Genomic DNA, 19,893 nt, shown 5'->3' on the forward strand with positions numbered 1-19,893 from the left:
CACAAAAAGACGCACAAATATAGTCACACTGCAGGCAGCCAATCCCTTTCCCTCTCAGGACAGCACAAGCCTGCACCAGAATGATGTCATCCTCTCCTCACACCCATTGACACATTACCTCCTGGCTGACCCTGCCCCCCTCTCCTTTAGAAAGCTGTTGGCTACGTGAGCAATGACCCAGCGATTTACAGTGACACCGCTGCCTGCTGTTTGTAATAAAGCACTAGGATTGATTGAAGGCAAAAAAAAGGTGTGTTCAAGCAGCGTGGCATGTCGTAATTCACCCACAATATTACACATACTCCCACACACACACACATGTACACATCCATACTTGTGTGCCGTGGCTGTGTGTTTGACACAGCTCTTTGCTAGCTGGCACTCGAGTGTACAGTTCATCACAGGCAGGAGTGACTTCCTGATGATGCCCTTCACACTTATTGGAGTTTTACTATGTGGTGTAAATTGTGTGTGTGTGTGTTAATGCAAGTTTGTCAATCAGTGATGGAAAGGACTGCTCTTTCAATCTCTCCCTCTAAGTCTTTCTGTCAGTCTCCTCTCTTTTACTCATTCTCTCTACTTTCACTGATGCTCTCTCTCTCCCTCTCCTTCTTAGTTGTGGTTGTATTGTGGTGCATGAATAGCTACTTTACTGGTGAACAAAGACATACACAGCTTTGTTTGTCTGGGTTGAGAGATGATTCAAGGACACAATGACATGTTCCTAAACCATGCTCCTGCTGCATTTGCATCTCGATTATCATCCCAAAGCATGAAATGTCACCGGAGAGAAGGCTTGATTTGATCTGTTTCACTTAAGCCACTTGGAGACATTTTGTCACATTTGTGTTGTCTCATTCTTTTTCCTTATTTCGGGTAATGCAATAGTTCTTCAGAGGAAAATCTGCTTTCAGAAGTCAGGCGTTTCAGAGAGGCACAAGGAAGCCCCTGTTGTGCCTACTGAGATGAGGGGGAGAGAGAAAGAGAAATAGAGAGGAGTGAAAGATATCGCTAGAATAGAGCTGCCTAGCTGACCAAAGGCCCCCTGCTGAGTCTCTCCTCTTCCTTGTACCCCCAAAAAATCATCAGATCCCACTTTCTATGGTTAGATCCCTTCCTTCCTTTGAGCTGCAAATTCAGACAGAATGTAAGAAGAGGGAGGGGTAGAGCCCTCTCCGGGCTTGTCTACGTGCAGCCTATTCCTGCTTCTTTCTCCTCCAGGCACCCAACTGTCAAGACCCACGACTGCACACGCTGAGATTAACTTCATCTATAATTTATCACACAGTGCATCTCAGACCGCCCAGCCCCACTCTAACGTAATCTGACATTATACCCCCTACCCCCACCCACACTTCTCCACCCACGCACACATTCACCCTCATCTGTCAGATGCAGCCTCACCTTCCCCCAAGATCAACCCGGTGCTCCCATGTATGTCGGTGGAGTCAGGCCTCCTGTCATGCACAGCATGGGCCCCTCTTCCTGAGGCCTCTACAGTAAGGCTTCTGGTCTCTGTCGCCCTCTTCTCGTCCTCTAGACTGTAAAGGAACCTCCCACTGTGTTGGCGACAGCCAATGCAGGAGGCAGACGCCCGGCCGTAATCTAAACGTGACGAAGCCTCCAATCAAAGCCCTCCCTGGTCTGTACACCTGCTTCCTGGGTGCTCAACACTATGTGCTTGATGTTGTTGTTGTTTATGATTCATACCCGTTCTACATGAATGGGAGTGCGTGTGATTACAGTAACAGGAAATGAGTCGCCTAGGGGGGCTCTCTCAGTGGCTTTTCCTGATGAATTCTCCCTGCACGGTTCAGATAAATGGCTCTGTTACTTCTCCTAATGCCTGAATCAACAGCAGGGGGGATTGTGGGTAAGTGTGGATATGGCGAGGCCCCGCCCTCTTCTCTGGAGATGAAGCACCTCATTGATTCAAAGTGAATCGAGTCATCTAATAACCTAATGATATTTAACGGTGTACCAAAAAATATTAAACGCACTCCGTACACATCTATGGATATACATTTTTACAAAATAACACAAGGCTTAATGGTGCATCAAATGAAGGTTTGTTAATGTTGGTGCCCCAAGGCTATGTTTCTTCACTGTCATCGCCCCACATAACTGAGAAAGACGGCAGTGGGAGTGTAGACTGTGTGGACGAGGTGAAGGTCTCTCAGAGCCCCTTGTGGCTCTTTACTGGAACTCTGCTTCAGATCAACACCAAGAGTCTCAATAAGGTGTAGTCATATCAAAAGGGACACAATCCAATACTATAGATTCTACTGAATGTATAATTTATTTTTGCAGTGGCAAATATACTTTCAAATATATTTTCTATGATTACACCAAGAACACATTTCCTGTAATTGTCACAACATGAAAAAAAAAACAGTTTATATCAATAATCTTAAAAGACATTATGATGCTCTCATCAGATCCAGACCTTCATTGGATTATGGAGTTGCTCAGAGTAACCCAGTACCTTGTCCTGTACACCCACTAGAAGGAAACATTACAGTTCAGTCAATTTCTACAGCTGCTGTATTCCGTTTTTGAATTAACAATATTTTCATAAGGACATGAAAATGATGAGTAGAGAGCACTCAAATTTGACATCAGATCATTAAAAATGTAATTGAGGCAACATAACTTGCTTGCCTCCCTATGTTACGCTGTAAAATGGTTAAACCTAAAGTCATAAGTTTAAACATGAAAAATACAATTGATTTGTTCATTCTTTTATGATGCTATCAAAATGAAAGACCTGTCTTTCTAAACTAATTACCTTCCAACTGAACTAATCACGGTAGCAGTCTCTGTTGTGTTTCCTGCGAAAGACAGTGTGTGTGTGTGTAGATGTGTGTGTAGATGTGTGTGTAGATGTGTGCCTGTGGTTATTGTTAGATAATCACACTATATTCCCTAAGTTGTTATTCCTGTCAATTAGGACAATCTGTTCAGAATACTTTAATGGTCAGCAATTAATGTTTCTCTTTTCATCAAGAACAAAGTGACCTAATTGGTGTAGAATTGCAATCCCATCGGAGGGTGACACATAATCAAATATGTATTCATTTGAAAGGATTTTCTGACAGGAAAAATTGGTGGTTTATTCTTTCAAAGCCGGGAAGAATACAGATGAAGTGCCGGGACTACGTTACAAACATGGTCATCATACTGCAGGTGGTTCAGTATTACAATACATGTACATAGTACATGGCACAATTGGTTAAAGTCATAGACCTCACGTGGCTTGGTTTGTCTGACAGCACTTCACCTGCTCCTGATACATGTCTTCACAGTGGTAACCCTAACAGTTATCCACATGAAGTAGTCCATCCCTGGGGGCTGATATTGTCAGGGTTATGGAAAGCCTGCCTACAATCCCGTGGCCAACGCTTGCATATGTCTGGCGTCAGCCTCAGCCTCCTCCCTGACAGACGGCACAGTACATTTGGAGCAGAGTCCACCTGCTGGTGACAGTGAATGAGGGTTGGACGTGAGGACAATGCTGACCTGCCTGGAGATTAGGCTGACTTCATTGCAGCTCCACTGGGGATAAAGAGCTCCAGGGCCGGTTGTTAGAGAGAAAAATGAGGAGAGAAAAAGGGGGGAGGGGGGAGGGGGTGAGAGTAGACAACATGGGAGTCCCTAGTGGTTGAGGCTGTGCTGTTTGATCCAAACAGGCTAGCTGTTGAATGCTGCTGTTGGGTAATCTTGATATCGACTTCCCTTGTTTGTTCCCGTGGAAACACGTCTTTTGGAAGGTGTTCAAGGTTATTTATTTTTTTTCAGTAAGATTCACTGACGCTACAAGATGTCACGGTACCATTGGACACTGAAATACTGCCTGGGCTTGTAGTCTAGATACACAAGTATGTGGTAGGGTAAAGATCTGCGACAAAGAACTGTGAGAACAGATGACTGAATCCGAAAGGAAACATTGGGGAGTCTGAGGGACGGCGCTGCTGACGTGATGGGAGGCTCCATATGAAGTGTGTGTGTTTCCTAGATGGGAGGCCCGTGGTGGCTCAGTCACCGTGATAAGACATGAGCTAGAGAGTGTCTGTGACGTCCCGGGGCTGAGGGGCCCCACCGCAGACACAAGCACTCCCAAAATAAAAACATTTGGGGGGGGGGGGGGGGGGGGGGGGGGGGGGGGGGGGAGGGCGGGGTGGCACTGAGTGATATCATGTCCTCTCGGCTCGCTGCAGCGAGCTAGGGGGAGGCAGGCAGCAAAGGGAAGCGTCTTGGGGGACAGCGGAGTGACGAAGACTTTTCCGACCCTTCGTCTCAGCCACTCACAGCAGCCCCAGATAAGCTTTTCCTTTGGGAGCCGTGGTGTCAGTGTTCCATGTAGGGTCAACACAACAGGAGACCTTCCATATATCGCCCATCAGGACTAATTATCCCTCCATTTTCACTGGAGACTTCCATTGATCTTCGTCTTTTATTCTGTGGTTCTTCTTGTTTTTCTAGTTCCCCCAGCATACTGGAGCTGTAGCTTTGCTATCCTAGAAAGTTATGGCCAGACTTTGCATCATCTCTTGTTTCAACTCCCTCCCTCTCTCCCTCTCTGCCTATATCAGTGGCTCTTAAACCCTCCATCCAAAAGAGGTCTTAAGAATTTCAGAGCAAGGCTTTAGCAGGAATTCTTTTTCACTGACCCTGCACCCCTCGACCGTGTGTGCGGTCGAGGGTGGACTAGCTCTCCCTGTAGCAGATGGCCTACATAGATATGGCTTAACGCTGTATCCCCTCTCAGGCCGGCCCAGCCCAGCACCGCCCAGTGCAGGGCAGTCAGTCTCACACTTGAGCCTTGTGGGTGGTCGGCCACAATAGCACTCTCTCTTTCTCCGTGGAGCTTCGCAAATGCAAGCAGGTGTCCAAACACAGCAGCGGCTCTGAGACCCCCCTCTGTGGCCCCCAGCACCTCCGGCCCTGCCCCATTTTCAGGACAGTGAGGGAGTCCAGGGCTGGGCATTGTTGCCATGTCAATGGCTCCCCCATAAACCACCCTAAGCCCCTCTCTTCACCTCAACGTGGCCTGCTTTGCATTCCTTATTGGCACTCGATCAGCATTTGCCTTGACTGACTTGCCTGACATCTTGAAGGAAAATGGGATTTGGCTTCAGGACTCGTATGAAATCTTATCACAGCCTCTATCTGCAATGACATTTATTCAAAGTCCTCCAGCTATTTAAATCGGTGAGATTTACTCAGATATTTCTTCTCTTTGGAAATATCCATCCCGAGTCAAAACCTGATTAAATGAAATGCATTGAGGAACCTTTGTTACAGGAAAGGGATGCTAGATGGCAGCAAGACCATCCAGACTGAGGGAATCCATTGGCACAATGAGGTCAGAAGGACCTACGGTGTTGCAACCATAGACATGGCCCTGTCTCTTAGTGGTCCCTCATAATTCTGTCATTCTGAAGTAAAGATGTCACCTGGTCCATTTATAAAGAAGCTTCCGGTCACAGCTAGACTCTTGGAGCAGCCTGCCACGCTTTGCTTCTCCTGAGTGTTGATGAACCATTGGTTCCACCTGCCCATTAGATTTGCTATTTAAACCTTTGTACATTTGTAGATTTGTAGTAAACTTTCTCTTGTTCAGTCCAAGCGTTGGAATGGAACAATGCCTTTTGCTTCAACATGTAAAAAAAAAAAAAAAAAAGAATCAGAATTGTTGTATACTTTATACCTGAAGACCTGGTAAACTCTGCTGTTTTGCTTGACTACATTTATATGTTTGTGCTGCTACTTCCAGGTTACATTTAGATTGTAATTCTCACAAAGTAACTGCCTTTTTTTTTCTTATCCAAAACCTTGAGATAAGTTTCACAAGGCATGCCTTGGCAGCAGTGACCCATTGAGGAGAGAACTTCACATGTTTGAGCTTCAGTCTCTGCTAGAAAGAACCAAACGTTCTAGGTTTCAGACTTGACCCTGCCAGACAGCTGTGCAAGCTCAGCCCCGCCCCCGGTCAGCCAGCCCGTCACAATGCTGCTCTTGGACCTGACTTCTGACCTTGTCTGCGAAGCGTCAGCGTACAGCCGGGCTTGCATGTCAACCCGTTGGCCATTTAAACCCAGGCAGCTAAATTACAGCAATTACCCTTCCTGTGTGGCCCTCTTAGCCCTCTCTCTCAGCTTGTATGTTTGTAAAACTTTATTAGACATGGTAATCGCAAACGCTGGGATGTGGGTCTGACCGACTATAGCAGGATACAAAGAAACACGAGGGAAAAAATGTATTTGGGGAGTCAGGTGGCTTAGCGGTCATGGAATCGGGATAGTAATCAGAAGGGTGCCGGAATCGATTCCCGGCCGGGCCAAATGATGTTGCGTCCTTGGGCAAGGCACTTCACCCTACTTGCCCCGGGGAATATATATATTTAATATCCCTGTACTTACTGTAAGTCGCTCGGGAATAGAGCGTCTGCTAAATGACTATATGTAAATGTAAATGTATTTATACCTGTTGTGAGCTGGTAATAATGTCCATACTGTTCACATTAACAAGGTATCTTTCTGGCATGTAATGATACATTGAGAGATTTATTTGAGACCATGGCAACAACCTTATAAAAATCATAACACAAATCAAATTGAAACGATTGTAACAGAAGGCTGCATGCAGAACATGATGTAATCATTTGCTTGACTAACTGGTAACTGCAGCAAGTCCAGCATTAGAGTGGTTTTCTGTACTGTACAGTTGATTTTCCATAATAGTCTGGAAACTAAATGTTGTTAAGCCCACCTTTTTGGGCCACCTCTTAACATCACATATAGCTTGACTTTACACCCTGCAATACCGTGACGTTCGTTACCATCGTTGATCACGTGACCCAGCTATTGAACACTGGAGTGAAATTCATGCGTTGAAACCACCTCCACCCCTCTGAACACCTGTAAAATGAATATGAGGCCATCAATTGAACTGACAACCGTCATAAAACATGCCACGCTTTAACAGCAGGAAGACTTACAGGCAGCCCTGCTGTACATCTCAATATAAACAGTCTCCCCCACCCTGAAGGATCATTTCATCCATGCAGGCATGTCCTCCTATCTCCCCTGGACCTGACCGTACTGGACCCACACTCCCCTGCTGGCATTCATCATCCAGCATGTTCAAGAGTGGGTGAAGAACTACATTCACAAAACTAGGCCCAGGTTGAAATGCTCAGATATTTCTGGCAACAAGAGAATTAGATCCTCTGGAGGGAAAGAGAAATCAGTTTTAGGGGAACCATTTTTTTTCTTTTGCCTCTAGCTATTTGGTAATGATTATGAAAATGTAAATAAGACAGTTAGTGTGATGTAACCTAATTTGCTGGTGTAGAATCTGCCATTATCTCATCTACCTTAATGCCCTGGCTTTGTGTTTGTCATTGTGGGGGTGGGGGGTGGCAGTGAGCCTGCCAGTGATCGAAACCCTAATGCAATTGACTACCTGCTGGTCCTGACATTAATAAAGATGGAACGTGTAGAGGAAATTAAACCCTCACTTTCCTATTGTAATGAGATCTTATCCATCACACTTTGGTCTTTAACCCACAACGCCAGCGGAATATTCCAACCGGAGCTAAATCAGGGCCACACTGGATGTCCTCTCTCTGGATTCCCTCTCACATCCTCTCTACCTCCCTCCCTCTCTCTCCCTCTTTCTAATCTTATCTCTCTCTCTCTCTCTCTCTATCTCATTCTTACTCGCACGCTCACTCTCTCCTTCCCTCTTTCCACCTCCCTATCCCCCTAGCTTCCTCTATACCTTACTTCTGTGCTCTATTGCTCTCTTTCTCAATATATCTCTCTCCCTCTTTTCTCTTCACAAATCTTCCCCTCCTCCTCATCTCAATGACCCCTCTCTCTGTTTTCATTTATGCCTTTAACTCAGAGTCTTTGTGGACATGTACACTTGTGTGTTCCAAATTGTTTTTGTGCAGTGAACCATGGACTTGCTGTCGCATGCACAGGTGTTGCACAGCTCCACAGCACAGGTCCTCCAGTGGGGACATTCCTAGAACCTGCTGAACTCTCCATTATTGATGAGACAGTGTCCGGGACTTGGTGTGGCAGGATAAGTCTGCTTTCCTAGTGTGTGCGTGTGTGTGAGAAGCACAGCTTCAAGATGGATCGCAACCAACCTGGCTTTCACTTACATGAATCCCATGCCCTGTTGTGACTGCAGTTGCACTCTTACTGCTAGCAGGTGAGGGAGACCAGACTGTTCCGTGGCCGTCCACAAGGGGGCAGTAGCTATACAGTAGAGGAGAACAGAGGGAGGGACTGGAACCGTCTACTATTCAGACTGGACAGGGTTAAAGTTAATGTATAGAGCAGGACATGGGACACTATATAAATTAGCATTGGAGTATATAAGGCCAGGCTTCATGATCATCTCCTGATGGGAGTTCTTTATGTGCCTTATTCTCTTGCCTATCATCTAATGCAGTCCACTTCCTGCAGGGGAGGAAACCATGGAGATGGAAAAAAAAAACCTTTTAAACTTAATAGGAATCCTGATCAAAGGATTCCAAGGGTCCAACTTGTCTCTGGAGCGAGCCTCTTGCAGAGTCCTGACATGGCTGCCCTTCTGGGAGACATTGTTATGTTCTGTGTATGAGCTGTCATATGGTATAGACTGGTGGAGAGATCCCCTGGAAGCCAAGGTACACTGTGTTCTCTTTCCTCTACCGCCTCTCACTTACCTCTCCTCTTGCCCCTCCCTCCCCAATCTTTCTGTTGCCTATCCTCTCGCTCGCTCTTTCTCTCTCTGGTTCCCTGTCCCGTTTGTTTCTCTTTCCCTCCCTTCCCCCCCCCCCCCCCCCCCCCCCTTTTTCCACCCAACTCACTCTTATCTCCTCCCCTACCTCTCTCTCTCTCACACACACACACACACACGCTGGGATCCTACAGGTATGTATATTCCAAGCCATAGTATCCATCTGTCTGAATGAGCAGGATATACACAAAGCAGTGTTTTGTCTCCCAGCCCTGCATCCCTGCAGGTTACTGAGCTGTGAGTCCTTATGGAAGCAGGGTCTGCCACTAGGGCAGCCACACAAGGCCCACAAGGCTTTGCTGCCTCCGCCCGCCACACGGCCCTGCACCTAGGAGTGAAATACAGCTAGCAAGGGAGACACACGGAGCATGGTTCCCTTGGGACGGCACGGACTGAGGAACGGAAAGAGAGGGATGAAAGGACAGACCCACATCAGCGTACACTGCCACTGTAAATCCTGTGGCTGCCCAACGGTGTTGTGATGTCACATGAATATCAATGAGGCGCACTAACAAAGTCCCAGTTTCTTTTATCACTGGCCATCAATCTGAACCAGCGATCGCTCCTCAGCAGATGGACCGTGAAATTCACAGGCTACCTGAAGTTCTCTGGAAACGTCCCAGGGATGCTTAATGTTTCAGGCTTGCCAGGTATTGTGTTTATCGTCTGAGACTTTTGCCACACCTCCTATAAATCCAGATAGAATGAGTGGAATGTGAATTTTTTCTCCACTAGAACACAGTATGTGGAGAAATAGTAGGTAAAGGGCTGGACTGTACAAACCTTGTCGCTGTCGTTCTGCCATCTCGCAGTGAGATGATGTCATGTGGTGTGTGGGACATCTCCAGTCAGGATCTACAGGTCTGCAGTCCCTGTCTCCCATCCCGTTCCCCAAGCTTATGAGACCATACGTCTGATTATCTGCGATTGCAGGCCGCCACCGCCACAAAACCACATTTAAATCCCCCTCTTCTGGGAAGTCCCATCACTCTATCTGGCAACTTTAACTGCATCTCCTATGATGAGGGAGCATTTACTGTCCCCAGCACCTCCCCAGGGTTGCCAGACACGCGGCTGCCGACTCCTTAAACATGCCTGGAGGGGAGAGGGAGTCCATTTTGCGTTGGAACCGCACAATGGACATTTACTCTGTGTGTATGTGAGCAGTCCATGACAATAGCCCTAATAAAATACAACAGCTTCTGCCTCTTCTGTGTCTGGTCTCTGCGCAGGCCATGTCCTGGATCCCTACTGCCCACCAACCCCCTCACCCCCCCCCTGAGTCTGGGCCTGTGGAGATTATTGCCTCGCCTAACAGGCCCAGTATATTGCTTTGCCTGACGGGCAAACCCTCCCCTAGCACGGTAACCTCCACAGCAGCCCAGGCTCCGGGAAACTCTTATTTCCCCAGGGACTGCTGAATCAAATTTCCAGCAATCCTCAAAAGAGAAATTCGGTCAGACCCTAACCCTGTCAGCCCCTGTAGGTTTACATCCCCCCGCCCCCCATCTCCACTAGGAGGGTACTCATCAGCATAATGCAGAGCAAATCTGGAATAGGGGTGGCAGGCCAGGAGGCTGTGTTATAGCCCCCCCCCTCCTCCAGCCTGCCACTGCTGTGCAGAACCTCTTTTAGAGACCCCACAACCTCCGACCTCCCCGGACCAATCTCACACCCTTCCTGAGAAGGATCACTTTAGGGCGAGAGAGAATAATGATGAAGATGATGAGGAGGGAGGAAGGTGCTGGATGGGATGGGATGGGGGGAGAGATCTGTCAGTCTAGACATATGCTCTGGGTTATTATCAACACCAACACACACACACACACAAACACACACATCACTGCTATCACCTTGCCTATTCTTTCATTCAAACGCCTGGCTGGTTTGAAATTAGAGGCCTCTACCAATCTCTCCCATATAGACAGGTGACTGGTTTCTATCAGTGATACACTCACACTAGATTGATGGCTGGGGTCCAGGCAGAATGTGCATTATACTGTCCCATTCAACAAAGTGCTTGATCCCACTTTTCCATTGTTGTCACATGTAAAATAGAATTTTGATGGAATAGAATTCCAGTCAACTCTCCAGAATGGGAGATTCACTTCCCTATGGAGTCACTCTCCGCATTCAGCTGCTACCATCGGCAGGATAGACATCAGTGTTCTCAGGAGTTCATACATTTTTCTAGCAATATGACTTCTGATAGGAATGCCTAGCACATGTGTGGTTGTGTTTGTGCGTGTGTGTTCTCCCATAGATGGGAACTTTGTTTGCTGTGCTCTTTAAACCAAGTTCCTCTGTCCTTTTCTGTATATACAATCATATCAAGATCTCTCCTTTTGTCTCTTCTCTTGTGGGTCAGCCACTATTTAATTGGGCCAATAAAAAATTCATGGGGCTCCTGGCCAGATCAGAGAAGTTATGGGAATAAACGGGCGCTGACAAGGCCCATAAATCACTAGGAAATTTACAATAGGTCAGGTGTCGTGTTCAGGAGGACAATTTACAGAGCCATTTGAAATTGGAAGAGCAATTAACATGTGGAGAACTGTAACTGGACGAAGTTACGCTGTTCCGAAGTGAGATATTTCTGTAGACATTTCTGGAAATGGGGCAGCATGTCAACCCCAAATTAAGTTTTTTTTCCTAAAAAAAATTCTGTGGCATCAGATAAGGTCTTTTAGTGTAATGTTGTGAAGGTGAATGTTGATATGGCCAGGAGGGACCAAAAGCAAATGGGATCCTAAGAAGGTGTTTTATTGTCCATGTTTTTAAACGGCTTCTCCTCTCACAGCCTTTAAAGATGTGCAACTTTGAGTCGGCCCATAAAAAGTCTGAATGTAATCCCTCTGCTTTTGTCTTTTTATAGCTCTCAGCCCTTAGGGGGAGAATTAAGCTGAGCTCAGATCTCTATCCACTTTGGTTATTTCAAGTATGGCCCCCATGATATAACTGGTTATCCCATCAGACACCACCTCTTACACTGTTCTCTGGAAGCAGATGGACTTGCTTTTCATTTCCAGAGGTCCGGGCTGAGGGGAGGTGGGCAGCAGCATTCAAAGTGTGCGAACCTGCTGAGTGTGTGTTCCTCATATCTCAGTAAATGTGGGACATAAGTGGGTCAGCTATGGCAATGGAGTGCCAATATGCGACTGCATTCAGTGCAATATAACCACAAAGGGAAATGCCCTGAATCAGCTTTGACAAACAGCTTTCTCTGGAAGTGTGTGTATGTGTGTGTAGTGAACACTGTCACACACCTTGTCAGTCCTAATAAACGATCTATCTGTGAAATATGTCCGTGTGCTATTAGCAAATTGTATGTTGATTACATCATCAGCCCTGGCAGCTAAAACCATCCTCAAAGCTTTATGGACATATCCAGCATTATATTACTAAAACTCCACCCAGACCTCTACTTCCTAAGTGCCTGTCATCTAACCTATCCAAACATATCCATAAACCACAAAGTTAACTTTGTATGATCTCCTGAGAAGACGCCAAGAAACAATTTCTGCTGAGTGAAGGTCAGTCAGAGTATGTCAAATCGGGTGAAAAAGAGTACTGCTCGCGTCATTTATACTCATAAAGCGTTTGCCGGGATAAACTCTAGTCCCCTGGAGTAAAAAGCTACTGCTGTTTGGGTCTTGCACAGCCAGGAAAACCAAACGTGTGTTACTTCATTGCATGAGTCACTCAAAGATTTATTTTACCTCAAAGGCTTCGCGCGGTTCCTTCGTTTTAATCTGAAATCAAACAGTAGGCGGCTCATTCCAGACGGAAATCTGCTGTTGTGGAGTAGACAGGGTATCAGCAGTGGGCGCCGTGCGTTGATTAGGTGGGGCCAGAACTCACAGCTAGTCACATGACGGCTCAGGAACACTTGTGAGTCTGTGCCGCCGTGCGTTATCAGTTAATGAAGTCCAATGGTACACTGTGGAGATAAGGTTCTCCTCTCTGGGCTCCCTCCCCCCCTGCTACAGTGCTCATTAGCTGGCCCTGTGTTCCCAGGGGAGGGCCTGTGTCTAGGCCTGGGACTAGCTGGCTGGCTGGCTGGTAGGTTTACCGCTGGGTGACTGGCTGGCTGGTTGGTTGACTGGCTGACTGGTTGGCTGGCTAGAAGCCTTGTAGGCTGGCTGGCTGGTCAGCTGACTAACTGGCTGACTGGCTGGCTAGGCGGTGAGGGAGTTGGGCTAGTAATCAGAAGGTTGCTGGATCGATTTCCCGCCGTGCCAAATGACATTGTGTCCTTGGGCAAGGCACTTCACCCTACTTGCCTCGGGGGGAATGTCCCTGTACTTACTGTAAGTCGCTCTGGATAAGAGCGTCTGCTAAATGACTAAATGTAAATGTAACTGGCTAAACGGTTGGCTGGCTTGCAGGCTGGCTGGCAGGCTGACTGGATAGACACTGGGCAGTAATACATCAGAGGAGAAACATAAATACATTGCAGCCAGGCTGTGAAACCACAGTGGCCTCATTGAGCTTTAATTAGACATGGTGTCTGAAGTGTTACGTCCATGGGTATGGTAAAAACACAACCTTGCCAGGAGCGTTGACAATGTTGATGTTCTGTTCAAACAGAATATCGCTAATAGGCCTACAGTACGCACTTCCTCAAGGGAGCAACAACATACAGACACCTTGTTTTTTATTTTGTTTCAATCTGCTCTTCTGGATTATAAAGATGATATAGATGCACAAACAAACGCATAGTTTTTGTTGTGGCATAAGTGGACATAGCCACATAACGCCTCTGGGGTTCTTGAGATTGGACTCCATGATGTTTTATTCATCAATAAACATTTCGCAAGCAGCCGAAGAAGTGCCTGCAGCGATAACATGTTGTCCTGACAAGAGAGCATATGTCTGAGTAGCCTTAGAAGACTCGTAATATGATGTTGGTGTGATACAAACTCATCAAGTCTGAATGTTGTTCATTACAGCGGTCCTTGTCTTGGAGCTGCAGGGGTCAGCCTCTGTCACAGAGGGTGGGGGAGCAGAAAACACTCTTCTCTGAAAGTCATGATCAATGCAAGCGGCACCAGCGCAGCCTCCCCATCCCCCTTTCTCCTTTTGAATATATCAGCCAGTCTTCCTTCTTTGTAGTTTCCTTTTAAGCGAACCAAAGCACTTTCTACTGCCTCACCAGCTGGCTTGGACACACTCCCTACCTCTCCTCACTTCGACTTTATGCCTTCAGCTGGCTTTTTTTCCTCCTTTCTTTCAGTATTTCTTTCTTTTCCTCTCTCTCTCTCTCTCCCTCCCTCTCTCTCCCTCTCTCTCTCTCCCTCTCCTCTCTCTCTCTCTCTCTCTCTCTCTCTCTCTCTCTCTCTCTCTCTCTCTCTCTCTCTCTCTCTCTCTCTCTTCCTCATCTCTCCCCTCCTCCCTCCATATCCTCTCCTTGCCTGGCAGGTGCACCAATGTGTGTCCTGAAAAGGGAGTCCGTCACAGGAAGTGACAGGAAGTGAAGCCTAATTAGCTCCAGCAGACAGGTACCTGCTAACACAGCTCGACTGCCTATACTCTCTCTCGCTGGTGCCAGCCCGCAGAGATGGCGGGGAGGAGGGCATGAGCGCCAACCCATTGCGTAGACGAGCCCCGATTGAGATGTTTGTTCTTTCGCACGTATCATCCTGATCTGATAATTACTCAAATATACCCGGTGTTTCTTTAGGGTTGGTCGACGCCTCGCCGCCTCAATCAAGGTCAGGTTTGAAGATGACAAGATGAGATCTGGAGAGATGATGAGATGATGAGCAGGGGATATCTGGGTTTCCTTTGGGAAGTATATCACAGACCAGAGTAAACCAAGGATTTAGAACAGCACGTTCTTCATCTGAATCTTGAAACCGATTCAATTTGGCAACGTATTCATGTCGCTGCTGTGTGTTGCTCTCAGCTCTTGGAACAAACACAGGATCCAAGCTATCACCTGAGTGCGCTCATTTCCAGATATGCATCTCATTACTGACGAAAGGTCAACGTTTACCTCTGTGCCATCTGTTTCCTCTCAGTGTTCAGCAATTGGTATTGATTTCAGTCAAATTGGAGAAATGGCATAATAGGCGACAAGCATAAATTGCTAAGGCTAGAGTTACAACATAACAAATTAGGTTCAAAAAGTCCAAGTCAGCAAAACAGATGCAATACGCATTGTATCCATCCTCGTTATTCCTGTTTTGTCCAGACAAAATGGCCCAGCAATCAAAAAATGCAATCATGAGGAAGGAATCAATATAAACAGTCCATGTTTATGAATTTTTTATTGTTTTCTAACCTCCAGTGTCCAATACTCTGTCTCAGCCACTGAACGTGTATTATTCTTAACTGTCATTTTGTGAAGTATGACTCTTAATTTGCTTGGGAAACAGGCATTAAGTATGTATTGCAGAAGCAAAAATAGGGTGGATGCAGGCATTCCATGGCTCTTAATGATCTACAGAACAATGTAGTCCACATCCCATGCATCTCCAGAGGACCTGTTTGCACGTTCTCATTTATCATGAGCATGTCCAATAACTATAACACCTGACCCTGACACCAAGTGCTTGGCGTTCACTCTTGGATCATACTGTTTTTGAATGTAATGTCTCCTGTGATGTGATTTCAATTTGCTTTATTGTTGAGATTGGCTTGTTAAAGCGTGTGTATTTGGTTGTGCGTGTTGTCCAGTAGAGATGAGAGTGGTAAAGAAGTTGATATAGAGCTGTAGCCTACAGACCAGGCCAATCTGCTACCAGCCTTTGGAGATGGATTGAAGCCCGGCTGTTCATATCACAGATCCAATCTCACTTCCTCCTGTGCGCCAGAGCAATAAGCCCGCTGTCACACCGTATCTAGTGGCAAATCTAACCTGTGTGGCCTCGACCCCCAATTTCTGCCCAGCCCTACCCCCAGCCACATCGATCTCAGGGCAGGGCCTCTGAAACGAATCACAGACCAGCCTGTGTCCCCCTCTTTCTCCAGCCCTGGAGGCTGGCTGTGGAGACCTGAGCTGGGCCCGAGGGTTGGGTAACTCCTGGAGCCCATCTGCCGAGGACCCAGGCACACAGTCATCGGGGCTCCCAGGTGTCTGTCCTCCAGCTTGTTCCCATCAGCTGCAGTCACAGCTAGCCCCAGCTTGTAGAAGGATGAGGCATTGAGGCCCACTTTGAATGAAGGTCTCTAAAACAGAGTGAAGCTATTGTCATCCTGGGGGATCTGATTGTCTGTTGCAGACCAACCCACAAAGCAGAATCCCAGGAAAAAGTATTTCTCTAAACACAAGAAAATCTAGTTAAACTGATCTAGAGATTATTTTCCTCAATATCTGGAGCATACCTTTTATTTGATGTTGTGCTCATTGCTTTACACTGGATATTCCAGACCTTTGATGTGTAAAGTTATTTTTACACGTGTGGTACAGAGCGGCATTCAGATGGACTGCAGAGAACAGACTGGTGAACATGTGATCAGATCAATACGCTTGAGGAAGAGATGGTTTGACTCACCAACCAAGGTTAATTGTGACATGAACTCAATTAAAAGGATTCAAGCGGAGAAGTCAAACACTGTTTAGGAACTATTAAGGGAGGCACCCTGTATAGGTTATATGCAGGCATACAGACTATGAAGGGAATTTGCTGCGTGTCACCAAGTGACGGCAAAAAAAAGGTTAATCGATTGAAGCAGGTGGATCCATAAGGTTTCAATTGCTTCTGTCTGAACTAGTGATTTCTGAACCAGAGACGTTTGGGACAAAAAAGGGTTTGAGCAGGATCCATACAGCTCTTTAAGTCTATTACAATTCATTTTATGCCTCCGTTCCTCCCAATGAATCTATCAAGAGCTAATTACATGTAGTGCCAAATGCTAATTATTCACCAACACGATACACTAAATTGAGTTGTAATTAGTCCTTATAAACAAGCATGAAATCAAGACCAAACAAAAACATGTCCATTCATTCACATTATCCATTCAAAGCCGGGATTATGTTCTTGCAAATTGAATTTTCATTGTTGTATTATCTGGCACAGATCGTCACAAATATAAAAAACTAAACCCAACAACATGAGGGGCTTGTAGGACCAGGGATGAGTGGAGGCCAACATGGCCAGGGCTGATCCGACCTGACGCCTGGCTCCATCGTAAAGAGAGGCTGCCACGGCACTTACAGATAATGGCTTTAACGTTAGCTAGTGTGTGGCAGACTCATGATTGTTGCCCCCCCCCCCCACACACACACACACACACACTCTCCCCCGCACGTCCCATTCATCCCTTGGACGTGCGTCTGCGCTGTTTACCTCAACTCAGGGCCACAATGGGGCTTCTTTGTGCTATTGATGGCCACTCATCCATGCCAAGCGTTGAGTAAGCTTCAATTAGCCAAGTTACAGTGTTTAAATGAATGTCCTCTATGACCTTGAGTCTGGGCTCATTCTGAAGCCATTAAAGTGTGTCTGATGGGGAGCCCTGTGTGTGTCCGTGTGTGTGCGTGTGCGTGGCTGCTTGTGTTTGTGTGCATTGCGCCCGTGCGTGCACTTGTGTGTGTGTGTGCACGTTTGTGTTTGTGTGCTAGGGGGGTCTGGATAGTAAGGGGGGAGTGGGCAGTAATGGGAGGCAGACAGTTTTTGTTCACAGACTGATAAATGGCTGTAATTCTGGGAGATAAAGGGAAGTGGCAATGCAGCGGGGAAGGACAGAGCTGGAAGGGGGCTCTGCCTCGTCTAGCTTGCCAGCTCTCCTTGGGCGCTCCATGTGACATCTCTCCCAATTCATCCCCTTGACTCCCTCTAGCTCTGCAGCTCTAATTGTTTCTCCTCGTCTCGCCTATTCCCTTTCCTTCTCTCCTCATTTCTTCCCTCTCCTCTCTCCTGTCTCCTCTTCCCTTTCCTTCTCTCCTCATTTCTTCCCTCTCCTCTCTCCTGTCTCCTCTTTCCTTCTCTCCTCATTTCTTCCCTCTCTTTTCTCCTGTCTCCTCTTCCCTTTATTTTCCTTTTCTCCTTTCCTTTTCTCTTCTTATCTCTTTCCTTCTCTGCTCTCCTCTCTCCTCTCACCGGTCTCCACTCCGCACTTTTCTTCTCTCCGTTCCCTTACCCTGCTGCCCTAGCAAGTCCTGATCGCTGTCCTTCCAGTGTGATTTGCTTTCAGCCGGGTGACAGACAGGCTCCTCTAGATGAGGCATGAGGAGATGTGTGATACGTGCGGAGCGGGGGATGGGGTGGCAGGACAGACAATAAAAACACATTGATCTAAGAAGCTAACAGTGTGCTCTCTCCCAGACGTCGGGATGGCATCGGAGTAGTGATAAAAAATATATATCTCTCCTTGATTGAAATGGATTGGGGGTGCTGGACGTCTGGTTGTGTGCAGCTCTGAGAGAGGCTGGTGTGGGGGTCTGCCCTGCCCTGTGATTGGACCGTCATGCCTGGGCCACGCCCCCCTGTGATTGCCTGGGGGGGTCTGGGGCTGTCTCTGAAGCAGCCATGTGGCGCTGGCTTTTGTTGTTCCAATTATATATGTTCATTTCTCTGCTGCTTCAACTTTGATAAGTTAGAACAGCTCCTCACACATCCCAGCTGCACCCAGCACCACGGAGGTCACCAGGTCACCAGAGGTCACTCCTAATGGTGGGGGATGCCCGCTGGGGTGTATGGCTGAATCAGGATGAGCACATTAAACCCTGACCCAAAATCCTGTTTCCGGATGACAGCTTGAGAGTAGCTAGGGCTACCGACTGACACTTATTGTAGTCATTTGAGCGACAACTATTATTGTGGTTAATACTTATGTGCAGACAATTGCACATAATACCAGGGCAGAGAGGCTTTCCAGGCTGACTTTGAGAGCATTAGCGCTTGGGGGAGAGGGGGGGTTACAGTAAGACAAACAAAAGTCAAAAAACTTTTTAGTGGGAAAAACAACGCACACACACACACACACACAAACAAACACACACACAATGTCAGAGACAGTTGTTTGTAAAGTGCTTGATTAGAAACCTCAGCAAGCTTAATGGAAGTTAGTGTCCAATCGGTGGTGCTTTCTGTTCTGTTTTCATGGATTTGACGTGGTGTTTTTGGTCCGCAGAGCTGAAATGAAAGGCTTATTGGAGTATATACAATGTCCTCAAAACTATAACAAAATTCCTAATTCTCAGCCAGTTTATGTCTGCTTTTCTTCATGACCTTCGTGTTGTTTATTTCTGGTAACAATTGCAAGTAAGTGACACTAGACTGAGAATAAGCTCCAATGAATGACACTCTGCAAGCATGAGACTTTGACCCAACTAGCTTGGGGATGTCAAGTGAAGCAGAAAAAGCGATTCATCTTCAACGGCACTCAACCGTCGTCAAAATCACACACACACAAAAATCAATGGAGTGATGTGCCTTACAAGTGCCTTACACAGTAATTGGTCATAACGTGCCAGATTTCACACGCTCGTTTTTTTGGGGGGGTGGGGGTGATGAGAGTTTGACAAAATAAGCCCTCTCAATCAACCTCCATCAGAAACCTCATTCACTTTTGCTCCCGTGTCAGTTTGTGAATTTACACACGCCGCGAGAGAGCGAGCAGAACTCAGAGAAGCAGAACTCCACCTCACCGGCCACACAGCGCTGAAGGTCCAAAAACATCAACCTGACATTTGGTTTGTGTATCCAAGCACGTGTTCCCTGCCTCTGCTGGCTTGTATGTGTGTACTGTAAGCCAGTGGGCTTTATACATTATGTAGGATGTTCTGCTCAAGATAATGCAGGGGGCTGTCTTTAACCTTGAGCTGTCAGGAGCTGCAGTGGGGTTGGCCGTCTCTGTTCTGAGATTACTCACTGTGTGTGAGAGATAACCCGGGTGGGCCTGTTCTGCTCTTTCGACCGGGCGACACACACACCAGCACACAGCAGAGACAGATAGATCCACACACACACACACTCACACGCACAGCGACAGAGACGTGTGGGCATGCACGGGGCGCACACAATCACGTACTCGTGCTCACACACAAAATGTGATCGCAAACATCCGGACACACAGGAACATGTGTTCAGGCATACTTCTTCTCCACACACAGCTCAGTGCTCTAGCCGCTGGGAATGTTTC

At 46.9% G+C, this 19,893-nt stretch overlaps 1 protein-coding gene across 1 annotated transcript in view; it reads left to right on the plus strand.

Moving 5' to 3' along the window:
* The window catches only part of LOC124469017 (doublecortin domain-containing protein 2C-like), a 36,861-nt gene that overhangs the window by 9,278 nt on the left and 7,690 nt on the right, over positions 1-19,893 (plus strand). The gene's annotated exons all lie outside the window — the stretch shown is intronic.

Source organism: Hypomesus transpacificus, chromosome 6, assembly GCF_021917145.1.
Source record: "Hypomesus transpacificus isolate Combined female chromosome 6, fHypTra1, whole genome shotgun sequence".
In the NCBI taxonomy this organism is placed as follows: domain Eukaryota; kingdom Metazoa; phylum Chordata; class Actinopteri; order Osmeriformes; family Osmeridae; genus Hypomesus; species Hypomesus transpacificus.